The 20,841-nt window shown below is 40.7% G+C and overlaps 1 non-coding gene across 1 annotated transcript; it reads right to left on the reverse strand.

Moving 5' to 3' along the window:
- Nucleotides 1-5,997: 5,997 nt before the first annotated feature.
- Nucleotides 5,998-6,101, reverse strand: LOC125484126. The gene has a single exon (XR_007262981.1). It is a non-coding gene; the product is annotated as a U6 spliceosomal RNA (small nuclear RNA).
- Between the last annotated feature and the right edge of the window lie 14,740 nt (nt 6,102-20,841).

The raw sequence follows: 20,841 nt of genomic DNA on the forward strand, positions 1-20,841 counted from the left end.
GTTGGTAGACCACAAATTACTGCACTCCACCACCTCGTGGACCCACATGCAGATGAGTTGTCAACCCACACATAGAACACAGTCTGCAAACCTGAAAATATGGTATCATATGTCATTAATGCATCCTTAAACAAGATATTTTTCACGGTGTTTTACATTTTTATGGCAGTTGTTACATGTTTTTTCTCTCATGGACCTTCTTATAAGTGGGTATTGATGCCACAATTCTGCAGGTTCAGCAAGCATCTAGTACAGGCGCTGGTAATTCTTGTTCAGATCTGCCATTGTGATTTTATGACTTTTCCCAACAAATGAATTCTAGACACCATCTTGCCATTATGGTATCCAATAAATTTGTCTCCAAGAAAAGTTGTGCTGAGAAGCAGAAAATTAACATGTGGAGATGTATTGAAGGAATGAGATTTGGAAGGTTTCCATGAAAGTATATGATGAATTCTCAGAAGGAAAAACCAGTAGATTTTGTGAATGACACAATGGCCTGCCCTCTCTGTTTACCTCAAAATAGTGCTACAGAATGACGAATATGATTGATTCCAAATATCGCTGCTTTTTTAATTTAACTGAGATGCACAGACTTTTCACTAGTTCTGAATTAAATTTGTTATAGGACCCCATGCTCTACATGCAGCCAAGTCAGAGCACCTAGAAGCTTTTTATACGAATCTTTTTCGTCGAGACATTCCAATGGTGGCTGATATGCTCAATGATATCTGACCCAATGCTTATTTTAAAAAGCAAGAAAGTTTCATGAAGAAACTAAATTGACAACCCTTTGCAATTTTTTTGATTTTTGTTTTTGTTTTAAACTTTCTTACGGTGTTTGAAGTTTGGATGCATCTTGTGAACAAAAATTGGCTGGCCGTGAATCTGCAAAATAATTGTTCTTATTTAACAACTTCATTTCTGCGCATAATCTATTCTGGCAGGTGCGAGTGAATCTTGTTGTACTAGTTTTAAACATTTAAAGGTAGAATTATGGATGACATTTCATGGCCTTTTTTTCTCTTGAGACAGCCACTTAATTTACAATATTAGCCCCCTTGTTTTGGAAAAAAAAAATTCAGAATTACAAGTTGTAAACGTCCATAGTACTTGGGGGTTACTGCATCAATGTTAGCAGACTTGGCAAACCAGTGGAGAGAAGGATGTCCGAAGGTGTGTGGAGCTGACGGGTTGCAGATGCAGTGAAATATGAGTTTTTTTTCCAGTGAAGTGAAATACACCCTGAGTGCTGAGATTAACTAAGTGTAACAGTGGCATGACTTTAAATACATAGGTAAATTGGATAGCAGCTGAAAATGAGTCTAATTGTCATAGTGAGATTAATGGTGCCTATATAATGAGGTACAGGCAGCATACCAATTTAGTGTTGTACGTAGCTAGGACTAACCACCTGTTGGCTAGATGAACAGATGTAACATCAAAGTGCCACTTAAAGCTGTGCACCTCTTTAAGAAGAGGTGTGTTGTGGCTCCAGTAAGTGTTGCCAGTCATGCAAGAAGTGACCCTGAACTCGCAGAAACAGTGAAGAATAGCAAAACATGGAAGGAGACTGGCTCCAGAAGTTTAAGACTCTGCATAAAAAGCCTTGGTGAAGGAAGTGGGGAAGAGGAGAGATGTCCTATGCCCTCAGTGGACTCTCATGCACTCAAAGTGCAATAAGAACAGATAACCATGGAAATCAATGCCAAGGATCAATCCCCAAGGACCTGGAGCCAGAGCTGTAAAGGTCAGTGACTTCACTAGAGCAATTGAGGTCAATGAATGCATCTTCAAATTCCATCTACTATACCACTGATCTCAGACTGTGCTCAAATCTCCCAAAGTCCACTTACTGGTATCAGGACCCTGACCTAAAGCCTCCCAAACCATTGCTGCAACCCTCATTGCCATGTCTCAGTTTAAAAATCAACTACTTAACCATCACACCATATCGTACAAACCCATTGCACCACATTATCGCCACGAGACAAGGTAACACAAAGTGGGTGCTAATTGGAAGGAGTGGTGTTTTCTATTAAATGATGGGATTGAAGCAAATCAAATGATGACAACCTCAACCCTAAACCTCCTCACATCCCGTTAAGCCCCCCTTCCCCACAAGCCCTCCCCTGCACTTCTGATTTGCAATAATCAAATGATGTAAACACCATAAACTATCCTTTCTGCATTTTACAGATACCTAACAGGTGCAACTTGCCCAGGCTTTGGAGGAATACCAAGGAGAGGTGAAGATGCAATACTGTCACTAGCTTTCATATGTCCACAAACTGCTCAGATACTGTTACTGCATCTAAGAGAATAGATCATTTGCACCCGGTGAGACACTAGGCAAGGATTATATAGGTGCAAGCTTGCTGCATGGTGAAGTCCAATTTAGGACAATTGGTGTCAACTGTGACAAGGCAGCATTCTGGAGGAGCACAGCATTCTGAAGAGTTTTGAGAGGATAGATAACAAAAGGTAATTTTTATTGTTAGAGTAACAGGAAGCTTTCATGTTCTGAAATTTAACACGAAAAGGAAAATGTCTTGTTCACAGAGATTAGAAAATCATTTCATGTTTTCTTAAATGCACATTGATGACTAAATATAAAATTCTGGGATAATCTAATTGCTACATGGAAAATGTACATTTTTGTAATTGATTTTTGTAAACCAGCTGCCATAGTGGAATATCTAAATGATTTGTGGAAGGGTGACTATTTTGATTTCCTCTACCTATGTTAATTAAAAAGTGTTGCATCAAAGGATTGGAAAAAAAGTTTAATTGACTTGAAGCAACTTTTTCTATGGTCCTGTTGAGGTGTGATTTCTGTATTTCCTCAGTCATTCCTAAGAAAAGTCACACTGAATGCTGAGGAGTAAAAGTCAAGGATGTAGCTTTTTCCACTGAATCATCTTTAAATTTATTCCCCCTGCAAAAAAACAACAAATTCAATTTGTTCAGTGGTGTGTTTGCCAGTGTCATGGGAGATAATGACAGGTCCTCTTCCTGAGGAGAGGAAAGAAGACAACTGCCAATAACATTTCTTTCTTTCTGACATGTTCTTGGCTGTGTTGTGGAAATTTCTGTTGATTACCAAACAATCCTTTTAATTGTTTCACTGGCAGCTGAGATAGTTCAAGTACATTCCAATCATTGCAATCCATTCAATAACGTGTCTTATTATTTCCCCTTATTCAAACTGCTTGAGTACTCAATGTTTTATAAATCTTGCAGCACAGGAGGAGGCCATTTGGCCTGTCTTCTCTGTGCAAGCTCTTTGAGCTTTGCAAATAATTCCCACATGACCAACAATATCTTCATGATCCTGTATAATAATATCCTGGCCCTTTTCAGTTCAACTCTCCACATTCTCCTATCTCCTTGAACAGCACTTGGGGAGGAACTTGCCTTTAGCACCATCACTTCATCTCGCATTCAGGTATTGCAGAGGAAAGCCTGTAAATTTAGGACTTTAAACTATAGACTCTTTCCAGGGGATGATACCAGAGGTGCTCCTGTTAGTGCCCTATATGGTCCAGTGACTGCCAATTATAGACTTAAATACTAAAACAGAGCTGCGGCTGCTGGACATCTGAAACCAAGACAGAGTGCTGGAGAAACACAGCAAGTCTGGTAGCATCTGTAGAGAGAAGCCAGAGTTAATGGTTTGAGTCTATGATTCTTTATCAGACTTAAATATGTTGGTTTCACAACTGGAATTCCTATTTGGTAATACTAGACTTGGAACTAAACTTAATATTGGTCACAATTATGTTTGGTTAAAGTAGAAACTTTGAAAGTAATTGTACTGAACTTCAGTTCAGCTGGGAGCTGACGGAAAATGCATTCTGCCTAATGTATCCATGTTTACTTAAAGCAAGTTCCCTGTTGCCGCTTAATTTTATATTTGGTTTTGGAATGGGAGAGTTCTGCTGTGCCAAGGGTGCCGAACAAGAAATCAAACTTTTGACATGCAGTGACTACATCAGTGTCATTGATTGTTTGTACTGAGTTTGGAACAAAATTCATGCTTTTTTAAAAAGGATTGAAAAGAAGGCAGCCACATTTGAAATTTGATTACAGAGAATTTTGACTGTCCTGAACTAATACCCTAGGTCGTTATATGAGATCAGACCTGAGACATTTTTTGTTAAGAAATGCATTTGGAAAGTCTTCAAGTAAATTAAAATTAAAGATTAACAGTGCAAATCTTGTTAAATAAACTAGACACAACAGAAAAATGCATTATTCAAGCTCTACCACCACGCACACATCTATTTGAGTCTCTAATAATAGACTCTAGCAAGCACTGTGTAAATTCAGCATTACATCGAAGACTACTGGGGAAGCTGGCTGATCCAACACTTAACCTTTTGTTGTTTGAGCAGTTACCTGCAAAATCATTGAAAGATGTCCATTTCAAGATTAGAAGGACAGGCACAGTATACCTGCATCCTGTAATAATTATACATTTATTTACCATATTTGTAAGTGCTAAATATAACAAACAATTGGTGCCAGAGAACCTCTGAGTAGATATTGAAGTTTTCAAGGACTGCACTCTTGTATCTAATCTACCAATTTCCCACTGTAGAGAATTTTACTCTCTGTAGTTAGTGCACATGGTTTTGCATTCTCCTCTGTTTAATTCTGTAGTAGGTTCATCCTGGATTAACATTTGTCACATAAACTGGGCATCAAAGCTTCCTGTTTGCCACCAAGCAAACATCAAACCTTTTTTTTAACATTGAGTGAAGATCAAAGGTAATGCACCAAACTGACGAATAACTAAAGCCAAGAGTTTGAAGTGGCTCTTCAATAAATCACGAGGAGCAGCTTTCAAGTTGGCTCAAACATCAGCAGGATACCTGACCACATCAAAACATACAGACCTTCAGTGTGATGGCCTTGTGACCCCTTGGAGTATTGTCCCCATTCAGCCACAAACATAACCTTTTCACATAAATGCAAGTAGTTTGACCAATAAAGTGAAACTTCTTTGGAACAGAAATGACCCAAATACAGTGATCTACCTTTACCATTAGTGTGTAGACTACAGGGCATGCAATATATTGAATTGTTACATTGGCTCAATGCATAAATGAGAATTTTCTTTACCCAGGGACTGGTGAGCCTATGGAATTTTCTGCCAAAGAAAACAGTTGAGGCCAAAACTTTGAATGTTTTCAAGAAGGTGATAGATATAGTTCTTGGGGCTAAAGGGATCAAAGGGTATGGGGCAAAAGTCGAAACAAGTTACTCAATCGGATGCTCAGCCAAGACCATATTGAATGATAGAGCAGGCTGAATGGCCTACTCCTCCTATTTTCTATGTTTCTATGGCAGTTTGTGCAGCAATCCTTTTTGTGGCATTTGTAGTCACGTATTGTGATCAGGAAAATTGGGCAGAGAAATAAAAACACAAATGTTATTTCTAAAGGGTGAGAATAATACCCAATGCAAATGTTTCAGTGAGGAAACAGTCAAGGGTTTGATTTTCTGAAAGTTCTGTCTGTTATCACAAAGCAAACTCCGCTTTGCAGCATTTAAATTATGGATGTATCTTGTCCATACATCCATCAAACAAATGCCTGTTTAAAAATAGGCACAGATTTTAAAAAAGTAGTTCAAATTAAACCATACCTCCAATAATATGTGAACACCTCTGGTCAGAAGAGTACAAGCATTTCATGCAACAGGACATGTAGGGAGCAGGGGAGTGGGTCAGAACCGAATGTGGCTATGTTGTTTGTACTAATTAATTTTTTAAAAAAACCTTCAGGCTGCCATGGGTCTCATCATAAATGAGGCCAGAGATGTGCTTAACATCGCTGTGGCATATTAGGCAACAAACAGCTGGCTTGGTAATACCCTGAATATTATCTCAAAGGACTTTACTACGCCTTTTTGGCACCATATTTACGAAGGCCTTTACCACAATTGCCTCTACCAGAAATCTTCACCCAGAAAAAAAACACCTGCAATGGTCAAAATATGCAACATTTCACAAATGTGCATGTCATCCTTGCACAGGGGCCATGCTAATCTTCTCTCTATCATTCCAATTTTAGTATATCCTTTATTTATACAATATGCTGGAGCATCTGCCTCCTCAATCAGAAATAAAAGTTCCACTACTTTTATTCAGCATTTAAGGAGATTATTTCTCCAGTGATACTGTGTAATTAGATTCCTCCAAATAATGAATTCTGGGTTCAGAGTCACCATCACACTGTCACAAGTGGAAAATGTGTACTAAGTACAGCAAGATGATGCTGGATACTGCCAATCAATGTGCATGGTTAAGTCAAGTGCAGAACAATATTTAATCTGGCACCTCCAGCTTTCCTTGAACAATTTTTCTGCCCATACCTCTTGGATCTTCATAGCCAAGACAACAGAGTGAAATTGTGCTTAGTTTTAAACTAAGGTTGCTGTAAGATTTACTCTGGGTATCTGATCTCTATGTCAACAGGGCTGTCATTAGGTATGAAGTTAAACGACACCAGTTTATAGTCCAACAGGTTGATTTGAAATCATAAGCTTTCGGAGTGCTGATCCTTCGTCTGACCTAGTCAACCCCAGTCCAACACAGGCACCTCCACATCAGGACTGTCATTAGGCATTGTACCACCACAGCACAGGCACATGTTGGAACGTAGCTCCAGTGAGAGGATTCAAGCCAATATCTTAAAATGTTTTGTCAATCTGATTCATTGTTCAGACCATTTGTATTGTCTGTTGTGTATTGTCTATCAATTTTTTTTTTTCCAATTCGTCTCCTGCTCTTTTCACTTAAGCATTATTAACAGTACCAACTTGCAGTTATACTGCAGCTTTAACTTACCAAGACATTCTGAGGTGCTCCACATTAGTCTTTTCAAACTAAATCTGATACTGAGCCACACAAGAGATGAAAACAAAGAGATTGAAGCATTTTGAGGAGTGGTGTAGAAATGCTTGGGGAAGGATTTTAAGTTTAGAGCTAAGGTAGCTGAAATTATCAATGGCTGAGATTTAAAATTAGGGATGTATAAAGCTACTTTACATCTGTAATTTAAATATTTTTACTTTTATGACCAAATAAAATATTATTCTTGGAAGCATATATTCTCCACATTCAGCTACTCCTTTGTCATTTTGTTGCTTCTGTTAATGTTGCAAACCTTTGATTGTAGTTCTTGTTCAGTCACTACTTGCGTAGTTTGTATTTAAGATTATAGGAGTTTCTGTGTTTGACTTGTATATCCATCCTCTGTCAGTTTGTAGTTTCCCGCTATCTCAAAATAGCCAAAAGCAGTACCAAATTACCTCCTCTGTGACTGTGGTTCATTCTCCCTCCTTGCCCTTGATCTCTCCATAACCTTTGGCAAAATTGAACTAAGAAAGCACCTTGTCCCCCAGATGCCACCAATTAAAAATGAACATTTTTGTTTCAAATCATTTCATGACATTGCCTCTTTGTATGACAGTTTCAAACCTACATCACCCCCACCTACTTCTGAACTTTGTTGTGCATCTCACTCTCCCATTGACCCATTGTCCTATCCTCAGCTGGCTAAGCCTGAAATTTTGGAATTCCCATCCAGTGTAAATCAGTTTGCTCCCATCCTCCCTTATCCCCTCTGATAGAGTCACACAGTACAGAAACAGACCCTTCGGTCTAACCAGTCCATGCCAAACAAATTAGTCCCACCTGCCTGCTGTTGGCCCATGTCATACAGCCGTACAGCATGGAATCACAACCTTCAGTTCAACTCGTCCATGCCGATCAGATATCCTATATAAATCTAGTCCCGTTTGCCAGCATTTGATCCATCTCCCTTTTAACCCTTCCTATTCATATGCCCCACCCAGATGCCTTTTAAATGTTGTAATTGTACCAGCCTCCTCCACTTCATCTGGCAGCTCATTCCACACACGCATCACCCTCTGTGTGAAAACTCTGCCCCCGAGATCCCTTTTACATCTTTCCTCTCTCACCTTAAACCTATGCCCTCTAGTTTTGTACTCCTCCACCACGGGTAGGGTGGGGGGGACCTTGCCTATTTACCCTATTCATGCCCCTCATGATTTTATAAACTTCTATAAGGTCACCCCTCCGCCTCCGACACTCCAGGCAAAATAGCCCCAGCCTATTCAGCCTCTCCCTATATTTCAAACTCTCCAAGCCTGGCAACATCCTTGTAAATCTTTTCTGAACCCTTTCTATTTTCACAACATTCTTCCTGTGGGAGGGAGACCAGAATTGCGCACAATGCTCCAGAAGTGGCCGAACCACTGTCCTGTACAGCTGCAACATGACCTCCCAACTCCTATACTCCCTCCAGATCTTTCCTATTCATGTACCCATCCAAATGTCTTTTAAGTGTTGTACCCGCATCCACCTCTTCCTAAGGAAGTTCATTCCACATGCGAACCACCCTCTCTGTGTAAAAAAATTACCTCTTTTTTTTTAAACTTCCCTAATCTTAAAAATGTGCCCCTACTCTTGAAATCCCCCATCCTAGGGAAAAGACAACTACCATTAACTCTATATATACCTTTCATTATTACATAAACTTCTATCATGTCGCCTCTCAACCTCTTAACACTCCAGTGAAACAAGTCCCAGCCTATCCAGCCTTTAACCAACATTCTTTCATTTCTCACAGTAAGTTTTCCCATCATTTAGTACTGATTGCACCTCTGAAACAACTTGGAGTGTTTTTCAATATTAAAAGCACAATGTAAATGCAAGTTATTGTTGACTAACATTATGATTTCAAACCTGTTTCTTTCTGTGCTTGTGGACTGAACAGTAGGATCACAAATCCATACACTGATGCAATTGTGCAGCCATTTCAGGGAAGGAATGATTGACTGACTGGGTCTCTTTCTTTAAAAATTGACGCTGAGGAGTAAACTAATAGAAGCCTTTAAAATTCTGGAAAGATTTGGTTGACTGTATACAGATGGAATATATCCACTTGTGAGAAATGATATAACTAGAGCCATTCGATGTGAAATAGTCATAGAATCCCTACAGTGTGAAAGCAGGCCATGCAGCTCATCGATCCTCCAAAAAGCATCCCACCCATACACACGCCTCTATCCTATCTGTGTAACCCTGCATTTCCCACAGCTAATTAGACACCTAGACACTATGGGCAATTTAGCATGGCCAGGCCACCTATCCCGCATATCTTTGGACTGTGGGAGGAAACCCATGCAGACACAGGGAGAACGTGCAAACTCTACACAGACGATCACCTGAGGGTGGCATCGAACCCAGTCCCTGTCATTGTGAGGCAGCAGCACTGATCACTGTGTCTTCAAGAAGTCTTTAAGAAATTCAATAGAGAATTTGGAAGAAATCTGTTCATCCAAAAACTGGTGAGCATGTGAAACAGGGAATAGTTGAGGCAAATAGTACAGATGCTTTTAAGGAGAAAATATAAAATGCATAGGAGGTAGAAGGAAATTGAGGGTTTACAATAGTAAGAGTGGATGAGAAAAGATGGAAGGACTTACAAGAGTGGTGTAAACAGCTGCATGGACTGGTTTGGTGGAATGTACTGTTCCTGTATATCCTATGGAATGGGATAGGTCTGTTGTCTAGCCAATAATGGTGTTATGTTTTATTAACTTTAACAAGGGATACTGCAAGCCCCTTTTGAGAGTTCCTTAAACATTGTTAAAATGTTAGCAAAGCCAGAAAGTTTTACATTTATACAGCCTTTCACAGCCTCAGGACATCTCAAGAGCACTCTACGGCCAGTGAAGTACTTTGGAAGTGTAGTTACAGTTGGAATGGGACAGCCTCTTGGTGAATTTCCTAGTGGTATTATTGCTAGACTATTAATCCAGAGATAAAGAACTGCAGATGCTGGAAACCTGAAATAAAAACAGAAATTGCTCAAGTTCTGAAGAAGGGTTACTGGATTTGAAACGTTAACTCTGTTTCTCGCTCTACAGCTGCTGCTAGACCTGCTGGGTTTCTCCAGCAATTTCTGTTTTTGTTATTAATTCCAAAGACCCAGGTAATGTTCTGGTGACCCAGGTTTGAATCCCACCATGGCAGAGGGTGGAATGTGATTTCAATAAAAATCAATCTGGATTTAAGAGTTAATGATGACCATGACATCATTGCTGATTATTGGCTAAACCCATCTGATTTATTCATGTCCTCTCGGGAAGAAAACTGTTATCTGATCTATCCTACATGTGACTCCAGATCCAAAGCAATGTAGTTGACTCTTACCTACTCTCTGGGCAATCAGGGAAGAACAATAAATGCTGGCCCAGTGACACCTACATCACATGGATGAATAAAAAAAAATTTACACAAAGCAAGTTCCTACAATCAATGACATGATATTCACTTTTGGTGATGTTGATTAAATGATAAATATTGGCTGGGCCACCAGGGAGACCTCCCCTTGCTCTTGGTTGACATAGAGCCATGGCACCTTTTACATATACTGAAGTAGGCAGATGATGCCTCAGTTTAGTGACATACTTCCTACACAGCAGCACTGGAGTGTCAGCCTAGATTTTTACATTCAAGCATGGAATGGGACTTGATTGCAGATCCCTCATGACTCAGGGGTTAGTGTGCTACTGCCTGATCCAAGGCTGATGCTCTGAGTTCTGTAGGGAATATTGAGACACGAGACAGTTCCCTTTGATGTCCCTGTGGCACCTTAGTGAGCCTTTTACTATACATTGTCATATTCGACTTGTCCAGCGAACCCATGATTATTCCCCAATGCTAATCACCTTCACATCATCGGAAAACAAAATATTCAGGATGGAAACAGTTTGGGGGGGGAAAAGAACCTTAAAGCTACTATAACAAGACAATTCCAAACTGGCTTCCAGTCTTGTGTGGATATGTTGAAATCCGGCAAATTCATGTACATATGACACAATTGCTGCTCAAAGGATAAAGCACAAATGTGTATGCATTAATCATCTCAATATTTACTTAGATGTAAGGCCACATTCAATCCCAAATCTCACAATGCATACCCGTATTTCATTATTTGACCAGTTTTAAAAATTAAGTATAAGTAAAATTCTCCACCCCACACACACAGACCTGTTTCACATTTGTTTTTGACAAAAAACTAACAGAAATCATATAATGTTTATCCCAACGGGTAGACAGTACGTTTGGATTTTTCCTGACTAAGCTTCAGTTTTTTTTTGAGAATCCTAGCTGCTCATCTACAAAGTCAGAAGTCTCATTACACCAGGTTAGAGTCCAACAGGTTTATTTAAAATCACAAGCTCTCAGAGCAGCACTCCAAATGCATGTGATTTTAAATAAACTTGTTGGACTATAACCCTGGTATCATGAGACTTCTGACTTTGTCCACCCCAGTCCAACACTGGCATCTTCACTTCTACAGAGAATTATGAAAAAAGTACTGGACTGAGAGGGACATGGTAAACATGGGGTTTATATCAAATAACTTCACAGGTCTAAATCTTTGTGGCAGGAAACTGTCGAGATATTTTTAATCAACCTGTTCAGACATGTTATGACACACCCCCGGAACAGGTGGGACTTGAACTAGTGCATCTGGTCCAGAGGTAGGAACACTATCACTGCACTCAGGAAATTATCTATTCTCTCTAGAATACACCCAAACATTTGAGAAGGAACAACTGAACAAAGGAACAAATGAACACAAGAAGCTGTTAATTCCAAAACTGTTGGTCTGAAGCAAGTTTATATCTTGAAACTTAATTTAAACATTTACATTTTCAGATCAAAGAAACATGCCTGAACTAAAATTTGTGATTATGATTTTTGCCATATATTTTAAGTTGGTTACCTTTTAAAAACAAATCATTCTCAAATAGGAAAGTTTACAAGGTACAAAATCTTTCTGGTTGATCCTGTGCAGTGATTTTAGATCTCCAAACAACTTTGACATGCAGAGCTTTGGGCCTCAGGAAATCTGAGCCTCATGATGTTACGAAGCAAAGGAAACATTTGGATGACCTTATGAAATTTCAGCCTCAAGCTCTGATGTGGAGCAAGAACTGCGCTAACTTTCTGAACTAGTCACCCCTGCTGAGAAAAACCTAAAAAATTCCCAGCAATGTCACAGCAAAAAAGGAAATAATGCATTTATTGTTGGAATCCAGCAAAGACGCTGGAGTTGCCAGTAAGGTTGTGTGCTTTATGTTTACCAGGTTCTCTGGAGCCACCTAATTAACATTGACAGTTAACTAAATATCTTTGGAATTACGACGAACCATTTCCTGAAGTATGCACCACTACCCTTGAGCTGTTGAGGGCAGCCAACTTAATAAATTACTATCAGCTTTGGGCCCCTCACACAAATACATCACCAAAGTTCAAATCTCTTTTGGGAGCAATGACATTACATTGAAGTAAGACTTTAATGAGGGAACACATGCGGTTTAACTGTGGAAGAAATTCCACTCCCACACGTAAGAACTGACTTGAGGCTTTGTTGTTGAGATAAACTAGTGTCGGAAATGTTAAGACTTGCTGAATTTGTTACTAAACATAACTGCACATTGAAATAAATTACATTCAATTAATAAGCACCAATTATTCAGCCCAAGAAGATTGTATTGTGAGGGACAAATCCCTCTTTATCAGTATTATGATTCTACAGGAGATTGCTAAATTAAATTATGATCTGGTTAGGGACCAGTCATTCTTTTTTGCTTAAAAGTAGACTAAGCTGGAATCCCAGGTACTTATGAAGAGAATAAAACCACAGGATTCCAGAGTTTTGAACAAGCAAACTAAATGACACAAGGTTACCAAAGTAAAACAATCTTTCTCTCTTGTTTCAATATATATTTGATATGTATATGTATAGAATCATATTTTAACTCTCAGAACTAACATGAGGCAAATAAAAGTTAACACAGACTGTGGTTGATTTCCCCACAGAGTACATCAAATAGCAGATGCTGTCAAGGTAGATCTCATGAATTTCTCAGTAACCCAATCAGATGTGAGACACTGGGGGGTCACCAAATTTCCTTCAAACTTTTACTTCCATCACGTGGTATTCAATTCCTCATTTTTGAAGACATAATCTGATGTACACTGCCTCAATGACTGTCCACAGTTCAATTTCTTTCCCTGAGACACTGTTCCACTGGATTTGCAAGGCTCCACTCTGGCACCGACAATTCCAGTTTTTTGTTTTGCAGACAGATAACTTCAATAAGCTGGCATGGTTCCTGTGTTCCTCCTAGCTGCAATATTTCTTATCTGCACCAAGCAAAAGCCAGTTGCAGGCTTCCTTCACTCTGAATGACCAAATAGCTCCTGGGAATGCAGTTCAATACAGCTATTCAGAACCAACCATAGCTCTTTAGTTGAATTGAGACTCTATATCTGACTGCACCTCTCCCTCTGACAAAGCCAGTGATTTTCTAGTGCCTTGCCACTCCGCACTTGCCAAACCCTGTCTGCCTGGAGACTGCCAACAACAGATTGTTTCCTGCCCACTGTTTCTTTGCCCATTGAGTGAACAACAGCCAAAGATAGTAACTTCTGCTTTAACTGCTTCTGATCAATTTTCCTGCTATTGTACACTTGGTATACCCTGAATAATTTTCCACACTGTTTGGTAGATGCCAGTGTTGTATCCGGACTTGAACAGCTTGGTTGGGCGCACATGTAATTCTGGAGCATGGCTTCACACTTACTGTTGTCAGGACCTCTCCAATATCTCGTGCTATCAGCCGTTTCTTGTTGAGTGAATCAAATTGCCGAAAGACTGGCACCAGAGAAGCTGGAGACTTCAAGAGGAGGCTGAGATGATTAATCATTCACTCAGCAATTTTGGCTGAAGATCATTGCAAATGCTTCAGCCTTGCGTTTTGCATTGTTGTGCTGGGATCCCCCCATCACTGAACATGAGGATATTTGTGGAACCACCTCCTCCAATTAGCTATTTAATTGTTTGTCGTCATTCATAGCTGGAGGCAGCAGGACTGCAGAGTTTAAATCTGATCTGTTGGTTCTGTGATCTCTTAGCTGTGTTTGAAATCTGTCCTGTTAGACTGTGGTTATGGCACACAACACAGTGGAGGGTTATCCTTATGTGAAGGCAGAATTTCAACTCCACAAGAACTGTGCAATGATCACTCCCACCATACTGTCAAAAACACATGATTGGTAGAATGGTGAGGATGAGGTCAAGTATGTCTTTCCATCTCATTGGTTCTCTCTCTACTTGCCATGGACCCAATGTAGCAGCGATGTCCCTCAGGACCCATCTAGCTCTGAGAGTAATGATACTGCTGAACCAGTCCTGCTGATAAACAATGAAGCCCCCACTCTCTGTGCCCTTGCCACCCTCAGCACCTCTTCCAAATAGCATTTGATAAGGAGAAGTAATGATTCATCAGCTGAGGGGCCTGGCAGGATGGTAAGTGCTAGCCAGCAGAATGTTTCTTTGCCCATGTTTGACCTGATGCCATGACACATCATGGGGTCAATGTTCATTCCTCCCAGAACAACCTCCCTTCCAATATTATACCACTTTGATGCTGATGGGATAGGACATACCCAGCGATAGTGATGGTAGGGTCTGGCATATTGCCTGTCAGATATAATTCCATGAGTATGACTATGTCAGTCTGTTGCTTGACTTAATCAGTGGTAGAGCTCTCCCAGTTTTGGTGTAAGCTCCCTGATGTTTGCAGGGAGGATTTTGCCACTATTGTTTACAGTGCTTAGGATGGTGGTGTGTGGTCCATCCAGTTTTATTCCTCTTCTTAGACTTTTTAGCAGTTTGATACAATCAAGAGGCTTGCTGGGCCATTTCAGAGGACATTTAGGTGTCAAACACATTGCTTTGGGTCTGGAGTCACATGTAGGCCAGGTCAGGTGAGGACAGCAGATGGCCATGGGAGGGCATGTGAAAGCAAAGAAAACATTCTGCTTTCTTTACGGTATTTTTATTTTCTATACCAATGTCTTTAGTCAGATAGAACAGTGTCTGCCTTCTCCCTAAAGACAGATTCTAACATATTGTTCCAGCTGCCCTGTCTGTTCTAAAATGATAATAATTCTCAGAAAGTTTGCCAGTTATGTGTGTTTGCCAGCAATGCCACCAGTTTGACTTTAAATACCTGATATTCTTCCAAGTAGAACTTAATTTCCATCGGAATGCTATTCCTGAATTCCTTTATAGTCATAATTTCCCTAATGCTGCAAAACTTTTCTCCAACTTCAATGAGTAAAGATATCAATCCCCCACCATTTCTTCTTTGCTAATGAATTCACAAATGGCTGATGGGGTTTCTTCTTCATTGGCCTAAATGTTCATGAGTAAACCTCAGGAAGAGGCTCAAAACCATGCCTCTGCCTGACTGTTTCATAATCTGAAGACTCTTCTTATGAAAAACATGAGTAAATATCCCAGACATTACCCCTCAGAACATTTTGTTAGCATAAGAGTCTAGAAGCCAGGTGGCCAATTTTGTGGGAACTTTCTCAATTGCAATATCTCTCCACCCCTTCTTCCATAATTGTAGGAATTAAACAAAGATTCTTGGTTCAATCAAGCTACTGAATGAGTCTTCCTTCCTCAACTGAACTGCTAGACTCCTTTTCACTCCTGTAACCTAAGCTTTACATTTCTCAGGTCATGCTTTGAGTTATTTCTCTCTTTGAACTGTTCTTTCATAATCTCTCTTCTCCCTTATTAATACAATAAACAATACAATACAGCACAGGAACAGGTCCATTGGCCCACCAAGCCTGCACTGATTCCTAGTCATAATTTAGGACCGCTACTAATTATTCATGCATGGTATCCATCCCCTCTGTTCGTCTCATGTTCGTGCATCTATCAAGATATGACTTAAACGTTGCTAGTGTTTTTGCTTCCACCATCTACACTGGCCATGTGTTCCAGGCACCCACCACCTTCTGTGTGAAAAATTTCCGCTGCGCTTCTCTCCTAAATTTGCCCCCTCTCACCTTGAACCTGTGCCTTCTTGTTGTTGACCTTTCCAACCTGGGAAAAAGCCTCCAACTGTCCACTCTATCTATGCCTCTCATCATTTTGTAGACCTCTATCAGGTTGCCCATCAACCTCCATCTTTCCAGTGAAAACAATCTGAGTTTATCCAATCTCTCCTCACAACTAAAAACCTTCCAGACCAGGCAACATTCTGGTAAACCTTCTCTGCACCCTCTCCAAAGCATCCACATCCTGCTGGAAGCACGCAAATTCCAAATGTGGCCTAACTATAGTTTTGTTCAGCTGTAACATAACTTGCCAACTTTTATATTCAATGCCCCAGCCAATGAAAGCAAGTGTGCTGTATGACTCCTTGACCACCATATCCATCTGTGTTGCCACTTTCAGGGATTTGTCGACCTGTACACCCAGATCCCTCTGTATGTCAATGTTGCTAAAGATTCTGCCATTTATTGCATAATTTGCACCTGAATTTGATCTTGCATCACTTCACATTTGTACGGATTGAACTCCAAGTGCCATTTCTCTGCCCAAGTCTGCAATCTATCTATACCCCGCTATATCTTTTGACAATCTTACTCACTTTCTGCAACTCTGCTAATTTTGGCATCATCCACAAGCTTACTAATCAGACTGCCTACATCTTCCTCCAGATCATTTATATAACAAACAACAAAGGACCCAGCACTGATCCCAACAGAACACCACTAGTTACTGATCTACATTCTAAAAAGCACTCTTCCACTGCTACTCTGTCTTCTATGGGCAAGCCAGTTTTGTATCCATCTAGACAGCTCACCCTGGATCCCATGAGACTTATGAGGTACCTTATCAAATTCCTCACTAAAGTCCGTGAAGATAACACCAACTGCCCATCCATAATCAAGCATTCTTACCACCCCCTCAAAAAACTACCAGTTGGTGAGACATGACGTCCCTGCACAAATCTATGCTGCCTATCACCAACAAGTCCTTTCACTTCCAAATGTGAATAAATCTTTCCTCTCAGTTTCTTCTCCAACAGCTTCCCCACCAATGACATCAGGCTCACCGGCTTGTAATTACCTGGATTATCTCTGTTTCCCTTCTTAAACAAAGTAACAACACTGTATTTTTCTCTCAGGAGTGCAAGTTTTAATTTACTATTTTTGGATCTACCTTTTGCTTTTGTCTGCCTTTTAATCTCTGCAACTTCCTCGTTTCTTTTTCCATCTCAAGCCACTTCATTTGCAACACAACTCCACAGAATTGTTTAACTGTTCCTTCTTCCAATTCAAAATGCCTTGGTATTTCCTCTTCAATTATGTAAGCTTTCCCAGCCCCTGATTATTGCTCTAAGTCCAACTTTCCTGCTAATGTTATTAACCTAGCCTTGGTTAAATTTAACCAATCACTGAGGGATCAGTCATAGCAACTGACAAAGTTATTTTGATTTTCAACAAGTAATAAACTGGAAAGTTGGCTTTCCAACTCTTCGGGAGTTTTCCTGAGCTTTGACTGCTTGGAGACTGATTCAATCCCTTTGCTGCTTGAGGTCTCTTCTTCCTGCTTTAACCTCAGAAAATGCCACAACTCATATTTGTGTGTAGATTTCAGATCCAGAACAACGTGCAAATTATCTTATGGTGCTAGATGAGACCACCAAATTATGTGACAATCTGATTGGGGTCTAGTAACCTTTTTTTTGTCTAAAGTACACAAAATTTGATATCTCAGAGACTTAGACAATAAGTCTACAAGATTTTTGAAAACAAAACTAAACTTTACTATACAAGTTTAAATAATTAAAATAATGTACTTTCTATACAGCTTATATTCTAACTTCCATGTTAACATGAGGTAAATAAGAATTAACAGACTGTGGTTGGAAGCTCCACATATCACATCAAATGGATGTGGTCAAGATAGATCCCATAGATTACTTAGCATTCCACCTGGATGAGCATGAACAAATCTCCTTAAAACTTTGCTTTCTTCACATGGATTCCAGCTCTTCACTATCAGAGAAACAACATTGAAATTCTCTCAAAAGCTGCTCCATCACAGACTGCCTCAATAACTGCCTACAATCCTAGTAGTTAAATCTCTTCCCAGAGTCTGTGTTTCACTCATTTTCTGAAGCATTCCAACACCTACTCTCCACGTTTCCAGCTCTTGCACAGACAGCTAGTTTCACTAAGCTGGCAATGCCTTTAGGTTTCTCCCAGCTCCAATGTTTCTCACCTGCACCAAGCAAATATTGATTGTGGGCTGCTGTCACCCTTGATCTCAACTACTGAACAATGCCTGAGACTTCAGTGAGCCCTCAGAGCCAAACACAGCACTTCAGCTGTATGGGGACTTCTTCGTTGTTTGCTCCTCTCGATATGATGCAGAGACAGTGATTCCCTGTTGCCTTTCCAACTCTTTGGGAATCTTCCTGAGCTTCCATTGTTTGAAGACTGATGTCAGTCCCTCTGCTGCTTGAAGCCTTTTCTTCCTGCTCTAAAGTATTTGAGTGACCAACAGCTGAAACCTCTTGCTTTGGGTGCCTTTGACCAACTGAGTTCAACTGGCCTGTCCTTTCATGTGCTCCCTGACCTTGTGGTCTCCCTTTCACACCAGCCTCTACAGCGCAGACACACTTGGTGTCCTTAAGATGACCAGGTCCATCAGCTGTTTAAAAAAATGCTTGAATGGACCGCGCGCCACCTGTAGTGATGGTGGCATTCCTACAGTAAGATGGCAGAGTTCTCAACCTCCACTATGCCAAAGCAAGTACCTGAGCCTTGCCAAAAAAGGTAAATTAGCCAATCACAGAGTATTTCCCATTCTCCTAGGCTTCCCCGATCTTCAGACCATCTATAGTTCAATGAGTAAGTAATCTACTTACACTCAGTGATCAAAGATACATAGAACATCCATGATTTTTTTGATGAATTTGAATCCTCATCATTCAATTTACATGAAACCTATGGCCCAGAAGCAGACCATTCGGTCCAACTAAGCTATGCCAGCCTTCGTACACCACAGAATCTCTTCCCTCTCTCTTATGTCTAATGCTATCAAGATAAAAACTGAGACCTTTCTCAGCTCGTGCTTACCTAGCTCCTCCTCAAAGGAGAAAATCTTACGAGGAGAGGTTCAGCAGGCTGGGCCTGTACCCATTGGAGTTTAGAAGAATGAAAGGCAAACTGATTGGAACATACAAGATTCTTAGGGGCCTTGACAGGGTAGATGCTGAGAGTTTGTTTCCCCTTGTGGGAGAGTCTAGGACCAGAGGGCCTCATCTCAGAGTAAGGGGTCACCCATTTAAGACGGAAATGAGGAGGAATTTCTTCTCTCAGAGGGTAGTGAATCTGTGGAATTCTTTACCGCTGAGAGCTGTGGAGGTTTGGTAGTTAAATTTATTCAAGGATAGTCAAATTTATAATCAGGAAGGGAATCAAGGGTTATGGGGTAAAGGCAGGAAAGTGGATTTGAGGATTATCGGATGTGCCAATGATCTCATTGAATGGCACAGCAAATTCAATGGGCTGAATGGCCTACTTCTGGTCCTACATTTTATGTTCCTCTTGACTACTCCTTATAGTAACAAGGTCCACATTTTGTGGGTAAAGATCGATATTCATAGAATCATCGAATTGCTACAGTGTGGAAGCAGGCTATTCGGCCCAATGAGTCCACACCAATCCGCTGAAGAGCATCTCAGCCAGACCTGACCCCCTACCCTATCCCTGTAACCCTGTATTTCCCATGGCTAACCCACCTAGCCTGCACATCCCTGGACACTATGGGGCAACATGGCCAATCCACCCTAACCTACACATCTTTGGACTGTGGGAGGAAACCGGAGCGCCCAGAGGAAACACACGCAGAATTGGGAAGAATGTGCAAATTCCACACAGACTGTTGCCCAAGGGTGGAATTGAACCTGGCGCTGTGAGGCAGCAGAACTGACCACTGAGGCACTGTGTCACTCAAATGTTGGTCTGTTGTCGGTTCAAACGCCATAACAAAACTTTAGCTCATATTCTATTTGTAACCCTGAGCCTGTGCTAGATTGTCTGAGCTGTGATTCCTAAGGAAAAACTTTACACCAAGATCTGCCTGCCCTGTTGGTTCAGGCCCGGGTCTCGAGGCATAGAGGAGCAATCAGGAGTTCTCTCAACTCCCAATACTGACATCAAAGGAAATGGATTAACCCTGGTCACTCATGGCCCTGATTTGAGATGATGTACGTGCTACTAGTCACTTGTTTGCTTCATGTGATGTGAAGAAGTGGCAGTGTATACATTCCTAGAAGGATAAAGACGAGCGTGGACTCCAAATTATAGTGTTGAAGATCAGCGTCTGGAGGCAAGCGGCTCCCATAGCCAGGCCATTCCAGTCTAACTTTGTCACTGGCTTCAAGTGGCCTATGTGGAAGATTACCCAGATACCTACAAAGAACTTAAACATTCTAATTATCCTTGAGACAGAAACAAAAAGTGCTGGAGAAGCTCAGCCAATCTGGCAGCATCTGTGGGGAGAGAAACAGAGCTAACGTTTTGAGTCCAGTGACCCTTCTTCAGAACCAATAGTCACTCGATTAGTCTGTTGCCAGTCATCAGAGGAGGGGCGAGAATAAGTGTTATTATCCAAGCGAGCATAGGAGGTTGAGAGGCGACCTGATAGAAGTTTATAAAATAATGAGAGGTATAGATAGAGTTAATGGTAGTTGTCTTTTCCCTAGGATGGGGGATTTCAAGACCAGCGGGTACATTTTTAAGGTGAGAGGAGAGAGATTTATAAAAAAAGACATGAGAGGTAAATTTTACACAGAGGGTGGTTCGCGTGTGGAATGAACTTCCAGAGGAAGTGGTGGATGTGG

Source organism: Rhincodon typus, chromosome 9 (assembly GCF_021869965.1).
Source record: "Rhincodon typus isolate 14 chromosome 9, sRhiTyp1.1, whole genome shotgun sequence".
NCBI lineage: Eukaryota > Metazoa > Chordata > Chondrichthyes > Orectolobiformes > Rhincodontidae > Rhincodon > Rhincodon typus.